Source organism: Neovison vison, chromosome 6 (genome assembly GCF_020171115.1).
Source record: "Neovison vison isolate M4711 chromosome 6, ASM_NN_V1, whole genome shotgun sequence".
Classification (NCBI taxonomy): domain Eukaryota; kingdom Metazoa; phylum Chordata; class Mammalia; order Carnivora; family Mustelidae; genus Neogale; species Neogale vison.
Window position 1 is genome coordinate 184070941 of NC_058096.1, and position 11705 is coordinate 184082645.

General features: G+C 44.4%; 1 non-coding gene across 1 annotated transcript; it reads left to right on the forward strand.

Annotated features, from left to right (window-relative positions):
- Window positions 1-2306: 2306 nt before the first annotated feature.
- On the forward strand, window positions 2307-2441 carry LOC122910921. The gene has a single exon (XR_006385299.1). It is a non-coding gene; the product is annotated as a U4 spliceosomal RNA (small nuclear RNA).
- The last annotated feature ends 9264 nt before the right edge of the window (window positions 2442-11705 follow it).

The following is an 11705-nucleotide window of genomic DNA, read 5'->3' on the forward strand; positions in this document are numbered from 1 at the left end:
ATTGTTGGCACAATCCCTTCCCAAAGTGACAGTTAAGTGGCTCAATATTCTCATTTACAAGGACGCTGAAAACAAAAATGTTAAGATAGCTACTGAATAAAGTTTTTTATTTTTATTCTAAAAGACCCAATAACAAGCAGTATTTTGGCTTCTGTCCTTCAAGGGAGCGGTTATGTCTCCCCAGAGGTCACAGGTAGATCTTCACATTTTAAGTTCTCCTCTTAAGGACTTTCAACAGGAAGAAGCTTCCTCCAGAAGGCAGGGGAAATTTGGCTTTTCTGAATCTGTAAATGCGTAGCAACAGAAAATGAGGAAGGTGGTGGTGTACAGGGCTGGGCTGCATGGACCACCTTGGCCATCCACACTCAGCTGCTTGGGGGGGCTTGTGACATCTGAAGGAAAACAAAACCAAAAACCAATTGCTCAGAGATTGGTTCCTGAACTGTAAGTCATTTCTAGGAATAACTTCCCATTAATCCCAGAAAACATTTATATCTACGAAGTTTGAACAGCTCTTCCATCAATTTATTCGGGATTTATAATCAGGGAGCTGTCATTTTCCAACAAGAAGATGATATGCTCGTTGATTCCATTTCTCTTTCTGGCACATGAGGAAATGGTGAGTAATGCTCCTTCCCCCTTGGGGAATGAATCAATGGTGGCAGAAACACACCCTGAGCCTCACAATGGAGAACCCTGGTGTTCTGCTTGTCATCCTCTTCTCTGCCAGCTGATCAATGACAATATGTAAATGTGCATCCAAGACAACCCGCCCTGTCTGCCAGCATTACAGGAGCCCCTCCTTCCGGGTCCTTTTGTGCATCTGTGACAGAAGAGCTTGATGTACGGTCTCCCTGACGTGCTCCATCTCATTAGAGGACAATCCTTTGCTCAGTTCTTAATGGACTTTACAAATTGGTCGTCCTCCCTCTGGTGCAAGATTATTATAATTTTATTATTCATTCCAGGAATTAGTTGCCAAAAATGACAACATGATCAGTACCACTGACAGATACGAGGAACATCTCCCATGACATCTTAGGAAAGGGACCATCTGAAATAATGTTTGATCTTTAATTAGGAAGAAATGATTTGCCACTTTTCAGCAGAAGTGGGAAGCTACAGCATATGTGCCCTCCGCTCCGAGAAGCCGGCAGCATCCCCATCCCCCAGTGCTAAAGGCAAAAATTAAGCAAACTAATACACGCTAAACAGAGCCCTCGCTGTGCCAGCTGGAATGTGCAACTCTGATGTTAGTCGCCGTCAACCTCAAATTCTACATCGGGAATTAGAAGATCTAGACTCAGATCTGTGGTCTGACACCAACCTCCTCTGGTGCCAGTTTCCTCATAAATAAGATGGATAAAACAATGTCATTCAATCATTTCATTTCTAAAACTTTGTCTATGGCTGAGACTTTTTGGTTGCCAGCATGGCAACTGTTCACTTCTTTCTTCTACTCTATTGGCAGATTCTACCCCAACCCAGCAGAGACTGAAAATGCCAGATACTCACTTTCTCAGCCCTCCTTGCAGCTAGGGACAGCTGTGTGATATAGTTCCAACAATGAAACATAAGTGGACATTCCAGGGACCAGCCAGGATCTGGAGTTCAAAAAGAGAGAGAGAGCATGGGAGATGGATGAGCAAGTAAGGCATGCACTTCTTCTCCCTTCTTCCAACTCTGGAAGTATGGACTTGGGATGTGGAAGTATGGACTTAGGGGACATAGGGGGGGTGGTGGCCATATTTAAACCAGGAAGGGAAGGACCAGACACTTGCAGAGACAATCACCCAGAGCCATGGCATTCTGGGCCAACAGAGAACCAACTCTGGAATTCTATACCTCTCGACATCTTATTACGAGAAGAAAATTAAGTCCAAACTAAGGAATCCATTCTTGGGTGCCATTTTATTTCTTGCATCTAAAAGCATCCCAGAAACATCCCAGAAGAATTGTTATTCTGTGTTATGCTGTGTTACCTTTTTTTGTCTGTTTGTTTTTTCCATATTTTATGCCACTGATGGCAGCTGTCTACCATGGTCTGTTGGATGTTAGACTGGCCACAGGTGAAGGCCCACAGGACCCCTAGGAGGGTTGGTGGCAATACCTGATCCCTTCACAGACCCCCATCCTGAGGTAGGATGGGGAATTTGCTTTTCTATGTCCTCCCATTGATTTGCTCCACCTCTGTGGTCTTCCAGTCTTCCCAATAACTCAATTAGAACCTCCAAATGCTGAGATTCTCCCCAATTCTCTGCCTTTAGATTACAGTTTTACCCTCTGATTAAAAAAAAAAAAATCCAAGTTTTGCACAGTGGCAGTATCGTAGTCAATGAGGTTTATCTGAGGCATGATTATTGCTAATTGAAAAAAAAAATCCAGGAAGAAATAGCCTTAGAGACGATGCTAGATCTTAATATATTATTATTTTATCAAATAACACTAGCCAAATATTACCAAAGAGGAGACATTGATTGAGGTCAACTGGAAGACATTTTTAAACATTATTCTTAGGTGCCTCATTAGTGCAGTAGGTAGCACGTCAGTCTCATAAACGTTATTCTTTGGACCATCTCACAACTTTTAAGATACAACCCGGGACCTAAGATACGCAGAGATTGTTCAAAGGGATTCAATGTCCTACTTTACTGCTGGATGGCAGAGAACCATGACTTTTACTGGCTAAATGCCCTTTAAAATGCTGAATGAGCAAACTTTTTCTTAAAAACGAACAGCACCCCTTGGATCGGAAGAATAAACATTGTTAAAATGTCTATACTGCCTAGAGCAATCTATACTTTTAATGCCATTCTGATCAAAATTCCACCGGCATTCTTCAAAGAGCTGGAGCAAATAATCCTAAAATTTGTATGGAATCAGAAGAGACCCCGAATCGCTAAGGAAATGTTGAAAAACAAAAATAAAGCTGGCGGCATCACCTTACCTGATTTCAAGCTTTATTACAAAGCTGTGATCACCAAGACAGCATGGTACTTGCATAAAAACAGACACATAGACCAGTGGAACAGAGTAGAGAGCCCAGATATGGACCCTCAACTCTATGGTCAATTAATCTTCGACAAAACAGGAAAAAATATACAGTGGAAAAAAGACAATCTCTTCAATAAATGGTGCTGGGAAAACTGGACAGCTATATGTAGAAGAATGAAACTCGACCATTCTCTTACACCGTACACAAAGATCAACTCAAAATGGATAAAAGACCTCAACGTGAGACAGGAATCCATCAGAATCCTAGAGGAGAACATAGGCAGTAATCTCTTCGATATCAGCCACAGCAACTTCTTTCAAGATATGTCTCCAAAGGCAAAGGAAACAAAAGTGAAAATAAACTTTTGGGACTTCATCAAAATCAAAAGCTTCTGCACAGCAAAGGAAACAATCAAAAAAACAAAGAGGCAACCCACGGAATGGGAGAAGATATTTGCAAATGACAGTACAGACAAAAGGTTGATATCCAGGATCTATAATGAACTTCTCAAACTCAACACACACGAAACAGGCAAACATATCAAAAAATGGGCAGAAGATATGAACAGACACTTCTCCAATCAAGACATACAAATGGCTATCAGACACATGAAAAAATGCTCATCATCACTAGCCATCAGGGAGATTCAAATTAAAACCACATTGAGATATCACCTTACACCAGTTAGAATGGCCAAAATTAACAAAAAAGGAAACAGCATGTGTTGGAGAGGATGTGGAGAAAGGGGAACCCTCTTATACTGTTGGTGGGAATGCAAGTTGGTGCAGCCTCTTTGGAGAACAGTGCGGAGATTCCTCAAGAAATTAAAAATAGAGCTTCCCTCTGACCCTGCAATTGCACTCCTGGGTATTTACCCCAAAGATACAGATGTCGTGAAAAGAAGGGCCATCTGTACCCCAATGTTTATAGCAGCAATGGCCACGGTCGCCAAACTATGGAAAGAACCAAGATGCCCTTCAACGGATGAATGGATAAGGAAGATGTGGTCCATATACACTATGGAGTATTATGCCTCCATCAGAAAGGATGAATACCCACCTTTTGTAGCAACATGGACGGGACTGGAAGAGATTATGCTGAGTGAAATAAGTCAAGCAGAGAGAGCCAATTATCATATGGTTTCACTTATTTGTGGAGCATAACAAATAGCATGGAGGACAAGGGGTGTTAGAGAGGAGAAGGGAGTTGGGGTAAATTGGAAGGGGAGGTGAACCACGAGAGACTATGGACTCTGAAAAACAATCTGAGGGGTTGGAAGTGGTGGAGGGGTGGGAGGTTGGGGTACCAGGTGGTGGGTATTATAGAGGGCACGGCTTGCATGGAGCACTGGGTGTGGTGAAAAAATAATGAATACTGTTTTTCTGAAAATAAATAAATTGGAAAAAAAAAAAAAAAACGAACAGCACCCCTCTGTAAAACTCAAACAAAGGGGCCGTTGTAACCTAATTTCAATGTAATTTTCACTTGCTCTGTGAGAGCAGGAGCAGCTCCGTGGCAGACCTCGTTTCTGATGAGTTTCAGAGAGCTAAGGGGACAGTTAGAGCTGAATTTACGGTCACCAGACACTGCCAGAGCTCTCCGCTCTGTACCAAAGCTATGAGGGCTTGAAGCAAATGTCACTATGACAACCATTTATGCGGCTAAAATGGAAAAGTAAGATTTGATGGGAGGGGAAAAAAATGTATGCACCTATAATTCTAAAATATATGGCGAGTTTTATGTTTGTTTGTTTTTTTAAGGCCAAGCCCAGCACCTGCCCCCTCCCCACCCCGCCCTCAGATGTGTGTGTGTGAATAAAAGGGGCCATAATGAAACCATGAATAATAAGTACAGGGCTTCAGAAATAATACCACAGGGTCTCCAAATATTCTAATTTAAAATCCACCAGCAACATACCCATGTGTCCCAGCTAGCCATCCTTCACAGGAAATTCATGTGCTCTTCCCCACGGTTTATCCCTCGCCCCTTCTGAAATATGTTCTGCCAAAACCCCCACAGCAAAATATTCAAAGAGTTTGAACGCTGCCTTTTTTAAAACAACAGGTAGAACGAGTAATGAGTTCTTTCCATGTGTGCTTGGCCAAGTCTGTCAACGACAAACCCCAAAATGCCTCTGGGGAGTTGATACGCTCAGAAGCCCCGTGCCAGTTAGCTCCATTCTTCTAGAAACCCTGAAAAGTGTCACTGAGAAAAACAAAACAAAACAAAACCCATGTAAGGGAAAACCAAGACCTTCGTGTTTAGGGCTCCCTCTGTCATTCTCTTGGCCTGAGTTTCAGATGACCACGTCTTCAGAAAGACGAGAGCCTGCCCTAGGCTAATGGTACAGACTAAGGATGCTTCTTTAAAAAGGGAGAAAAACAGTTGTTAAGCAGGTTTTAATGTCACCTGCGCAATCCCCAGTCTCTGCAGCATAAGAGTACAAATGAAATTCCATTTCTACCTGAATTACGCGGGCTCTGCTCCCCCCACTTCCAAAGCTTTCACTATTCGAGGGAATCCCTTTGATGTCTCTTTCCATTTCGGTGTCCTGGCTGGTGTCTGCAGGATGGAGGAGCCCCACCAGCACGAAACATCCCATCCCCCGCCGCAGCAGCCCCAACCCTCCTCAGGAAGGCTGCTCCTTTGCCTGCGGGACAACTTCCTTTGGATGCCAGAAGATCCAAGCCCCTTGAGGGACCACACAGCACTGAGCTCCCTCCGTCCTTGTTCCAAAGCTGCAGCGGGTTCTGAGCAAAAAGGAAAACATGAGTCTTGTTTTGTTACCATGGCCCAGAGCAGCCAACCTTGTGCTCTGAATCTTAAAAGTCCCTCAGAAAACCAATGTCAGGGTTGCCTGGGTGGCTCAGTTGGTTAAGCATCTGCCTTCAGCTCAGGTCATGATCCCAGGGATTTGGGATCAAATCCTGCATCAGCATCCTTCCTCAGCAGGAAACCTGTTTCTCCCTCTGCCTCTCCCCCTTGCTCATGCTTCTCTCACTTACTTTCTCTCTCAAACAAATAAATACAATTTTTAAAGGAAAAAAAAGAAAGAAAGGAAAACAAATTCAGAGAGCTACCAGAGGCAGTCTCGGTTTCAAGGTCAGACTTCGTTGTGGAGTTTGAAGTAGAAAAGAATTCTTCCATCTTCTTCCCACCTCTAGGGTGATCAAGCACTAGACTTCCTCCTCAAGCTATGGTCTGTAATCCCATACAGTTATCAAGAGGTATGGGGTATCAGCTCTGTGCTTGTCTGTGGGAAAGCCTCCCACCAAGAGCAGCCATGTTCCCCCGATGAGGTTCTTTCCTGACTACAGCCAGTCAGACTTGGGAAGACCGCTGAACCAAACTGGTTGATTCATATTCTTTCTCTCTCTCCCTCTCTCTCTCTCTAACCCGGGAGACAGTGGTAATGAAGACAGCACCACCATCAACATTCCCAACTGTGGCTATGGTAAGAAAGTCTTTAAGGTTGCGGGGGAAGCTCTCTGGTCCTCTGTCCATGGATGTGAGCTGAAAGTTTGAAGGTCTGTGCTTGTCACTCCATTTCTGTGAGAGTCCCCGTGTCCTTGCGGAAATCCATCTCACAATGCAGTCCTAAGAGTCATCGTGACAGCCATCACAGTCAAGGGCAGAAGTGACTTGGCCCCCTCAGTCCTTGCCTCAGCAGGGGTTTCATCACAAAGCTGATGACTCATGAGGCCACAGGGTGCCATGATCAACAGCAGTGCCTTTTCCATTAGGAAGACTCAACACTGTGCTCAAGTCTGAGGACCCCATGGGCAAATCTCCAAACCCATCTTAGAGTACTAGCTTCCTAACAATGCTTCTGGCGCCGACTTCCACATCATTCAGGATCCGGGCAGAAGATAGGAACCATACCAATGTTTTCTAGTTTGTTCAAAAGAGAGAATTTAATAAATAATAGGGTTAGCTAGGGATAAGATTGTTAAATTTACAGAAAGCAAAAAGAAGACACTAAGCTATCACACAGGGAGACAGTTACCACTGCCAGGAAGTCAGGAACCCAGGGCAGAGGTTGGAATGATTGGAGCTCAGAATCCTAGGGAACATTTTCTGCCAAGCTGAAACTTGGATGTCTGAGAAGGGGGTGCTGCCAGGCAGCTGCCGTTAGCTCAGAGCTTAGAGGAGGGACTCCCCCAGGGGCAGGACCCACCCCCTGAGGAGAGGCCACTGGCCTCCAGTCCTGGTGTCGGAGCAGGCAGAATGTGGCCAGGTCTGCTGGCCCAACAGCAGACGAATTCCATTGCCGTGCTGGGATGGAGAAGCATGACTGCGGTGATGTTCGCAGCAACAAAACATCTCCCAGGTTCCTCTAGTCCCTCATCCTGGCAGAGCCTTCCAGGAAGCAGTTGGCCCAAGCAGAAATGTGGCTTGTAGTAGCCCAGCCACAGCATTACAAAGCAGAACAGAGGAGGGAGATTTGGGAGCTGAGAGACAGTAGCTTAATTACTGATGAGATCATTATGTTTATCCACAGGGAACAAGGGTTTTAAAAGGTAGAGGTGAGATAGGACAGAGTGTTCTGGCTGAGAAAACAGCATAAGCAAAAACAGAGACGCAGGGAACAGTTGGTGGGTGAACGTGGCTGGTGCATGTGGCTCATGAGAGCGGAAGACAGACAAAAGACAAAGGGAGGACAGAAGCGGAAAGGTGCACAGCTGTCCTGTTGTGGGGTTCCTGGGGAGCACACTGGGAAGTCAGGACATTTTCCTATAGTCATTTGGAACCCAACAAACACTTTCTTATTTAATTAAATTACTTAATTAATTAATTTGACACAGAGAGAGAGAGAGAGAGAAAGAGATCGCAAGTAGGCAGAGAGAGAGGGGGAAGCAGGCTCTCTGCTGAGCAGGGAGCCCGATGTGGGGCTCAATCCCAGGACCCTGAGGCCATGACCTGAGCTGAAGGCAGAGGCTTTAACCCACTGAGCCACCCAGGTGCCCCCCCAACAAACATTTTTAATCAGGAAACTAAAATAACCAAAGATAGGTTTTATGACCCCAGCAGTGTAGAGACAGGAATTATCACTCTTTTTCATCTTCACAAATTGCCACCGAAGCAGCCAGAAGATGGCTTTATGTTAGCACATCAACCCTTCTGCTTAAGTTTTGCAGGACAAAATACAGTGCTCAAATGAATACCTTTTTTTTTTTTAAGATTTTATTTATTTGAGACAGAGAGTGAGCAAGAGAGCGCACATGAGTCGGGGAGGAGCAGAGGGAGAAGCAGACGCCCCGCTGAGCAGGGAACCCAATTTGGGACTCGATCCCAGGACCCTGAGGCCATGACCTGAGCTGAAGGCAGAGGCTTCACCAGCTGAGCCACCCAGATGCCTCTCAAATGAATACTTTTTAAACGGAGGCTGGTAGGAGGAGAACAGGGTTTTGTTTTGTTTTTTGCCCAAAATGTCATTGCCCTCCATTGGCTAGATTCCAGGTTTAAAATCACAGATTTGTTTGTCAACTACAAAGGGAAAGATAGTTACTTTATACAGGCGGAACCTGGCAAACAACAATTTAGAGGAATTGTGATCAAAGAAAACATCACCTACGATAAGACATACCAACGTTACGAACTCCTGCCTGTCAGTCACTGAGGAAAACACAGTAGTTTTGTGGAATTCAGGCTGAAAGTGCATAACCTCAGACCAATCATGAGAAAACATTGGACAAACCCAAATTAAGGTCCATTTATAAAATACTAACTGGCCTGTCCTCTTCCAAAGTGTTAAGGTCACGAAGATGGGGAATGATGGAGGACCTGTCCCAGACTGGATGAGAGGAAGGAAAAAATCACGACAAAATGCAATGTGGGAGTCTGAATGAGATCCTGGGAAGGAAAGGGCATTAGAGAAAAAGTGGTGAATTTTAAATAAGGACCACAGTGTATTTCAAATAAGGACCACAGTGTAGTTAAGAATGCTATATCAGGGGGCGCGCCTGGGTGGCTCAGTGGTTTGAGCCTCTGCCTTCAGCTCGGGTCGTGATCTCAGGGTCCTGGGATCGAGCCCCATATCGGGCTCTCTGCTCAGCGAGGAGCCTGCTTCCCCCTCCCTCTCTGCCTGCCTCTCTGCCTACTTGTGATCTCTCTCTGTCTATCAAATAAATAAACAAAAATCTTTAAAAAAAAAAAAAAAAAGAATGCTATATCAATCGCAATTTCCTCTTCTTGATAATCACACCAAGGTTGTATGCCATGTCATGATTGGGGCAAAGAGAGAAAGAGATAAGAGAATTACCTAGATTACTTTTGCAACTTTTCAGTACATCTAAACTGAATTCGAAATAAAAATTTTTCTAAAATGTACAGATTTATTTACATGGGCTGGAGTCCCACAGATTTCCAGCCATAACCATCACAATATGGGTTGAGTAAACAGATGATTACAAAGTGCCTTTTCTGGAAAACAAAGACCATGAGACCTTCAGACACAGCACATCAGCAGATGGGATGTTACTTGGCAGAGCACTGGGTGAGAAATATTTCACAATGGGCACAATGAAAGAGGTGAGAGGTTACCAAAGACCAACACTGTCTGCTTCCTAATAGAGTCAGGGACCAGCCCAGTTTACAAGATGGAGTCATAAGCCTCCTGCAACCAACCCACACCTGCTCCCAGGACCAACGCGTCAGTCATCCTCACCTCTTCCCTCACATCCACATAAATCAGTCATCAGGACGTGTTGACGCTATCTTGGTATTCTCTAACCCACCACCGCCTCTTCCATTCAACAATGGTCTATTGCTCTCTTGTAAGATGACCAAAGCCAATTTGGCCATTCACAGTTGCCAAACTTCCCTACTGAATTTGGAGAACCTCCAATGTTTAGAGGCAATTTCGAGCTGTATTTTTTCCTCAACCTCCTCTTCCCACCTGAGCAGTATGTCACGCGTAAGCAAGTCTCAGACTGAAGGTCACCACACCTACAAAGAGTTCTGAGCAAGCAGGTCCTAGAGAATCAAACCATCTGGGCCTGGCCCAAGCCAGTCCTCCATCTCGGGTTTTCAGGTTTTAGATAAAGCGTGTTGCACAGAAGTTTCATCCTGAAGTAACAACGTGTTCCAAAGTGAGGTTCACCTCTCATTTAATCAATTTAGGCAACAGAGTCTTCCCCGGAGAACAGAGACTAGGATCCTTCAGAGTTCGGGGCCTATGCTAACCTTATTCTTCAACCCTGGTAGAGATTCTTTGCTTGAGCAAACTTGGGCTCCTGAGCCTTCTCCTAGGCCTATCTGTGCTCTTCGTCATAAAATCTGGTTTTAGCAAGAACCCTGAGAAGTCAGTTGAATCAGAACGCCTCTACCTTTGACAACTGATCATTCTCGATATCTCCTCATGTTCTTCATCCCCAGTGTCCCGCAGATGATGTCTGATCACCTGGCCTGTCTTCAATAAGAATCCTGTTAGACTGGTTTAGCCAGAACTCCCTCTTACCCCCCATGTTCCCTCTTAGTAATTTTCCATCCACTAGCCCTCATTCTGCTCCTTTGCTATAAATTCCCACTTGTCTGTGCTGTATTGGGAGTTGGGTCCAGTCTCTCTCTCTCCCAGTGTAAAATCCAATTACAGTGCTCTCTGCACCTATCTGGATGGTCCTAGATAAAGTCTTCCTTACCATCTTTAACAAGTGTCATAAATCATTTTTTCTGTAACAACTCCATTTGTGCAAGGGCAGATTCTAACCAATGGATATCTTGAACACCATTTATTTCACCAATAACATTTATTTCTAACATCCCTTATGTTTAATTAGCAGACAGTGATATCTGATGGCAGCCCTGGAAAATTGGTCCCTGATTAATCCAAATGTTAACTACTCCTAAAGTAAAATTTAAAGTTGACTTATACCTACATAGAGAGATAGATCAAATTGTCGATATTCATGCATTTTTAATAAATGGCAGAATATTTAACAAGTTCTATGTTCTGGTAAGTTCTGGGGACGGACAACTGATGAGCTCAAAGAGGCACGGACCCTATCCACAAAGAGCTTATAGTTCAATGGGGCAAGGAAGACAACACTCACACAGCTATTTTTCTGCCAAAAAATAGCTCATTCGCCAGAGATGCATGCTCAAAAGAAGTGAACAGCATTCTAGGAGTAGCGAAAACGAAGAATACAGCATTATGCAAGGAATCAAGGAAGGCTTTTTTGAGAATGTGATAAATGAGCAGAGATCTGAAAGATTAAAAATTCCAGGTGAAGGTGGTAGAAAAGGGGCACAGGGAACAGTCTGCCAAGTGCTCTGCAAAGACCTGGTGGCAGGGAGGACAGAAGGAATGCCAGTATGACCTGAACAGAAAGAACCCTACTCGAGACTAGTTGGTCCTAGCTGGCTGCCCATCTCTGCTGTCATTCCCCACCTACCCCCACTTCATACACTCGTCATGTGCACACCACATTTCATCGTGATGTTATCCTACTCCGGTAGAGCATGCTAACTTGCTTTTCCAGCCAGCAGCTCTATGAATTTTAGAACCCCTTAATATTCTTTGTTGAAAACTCTCAAACATCACCATCTCTAAGACATCACTTCTTCTCCCAGCCTTGTAGCCCCTTACTCAGCCTTACGATTAATGCACTTTGGTCGACCAGCCATTACATTATAGATTTGTATGAGTTCTTGTCTGTTTCCTCAGTGGACTATCAAATCCTGGAAGACAGGCATCTTTTTCCGCTGGAAA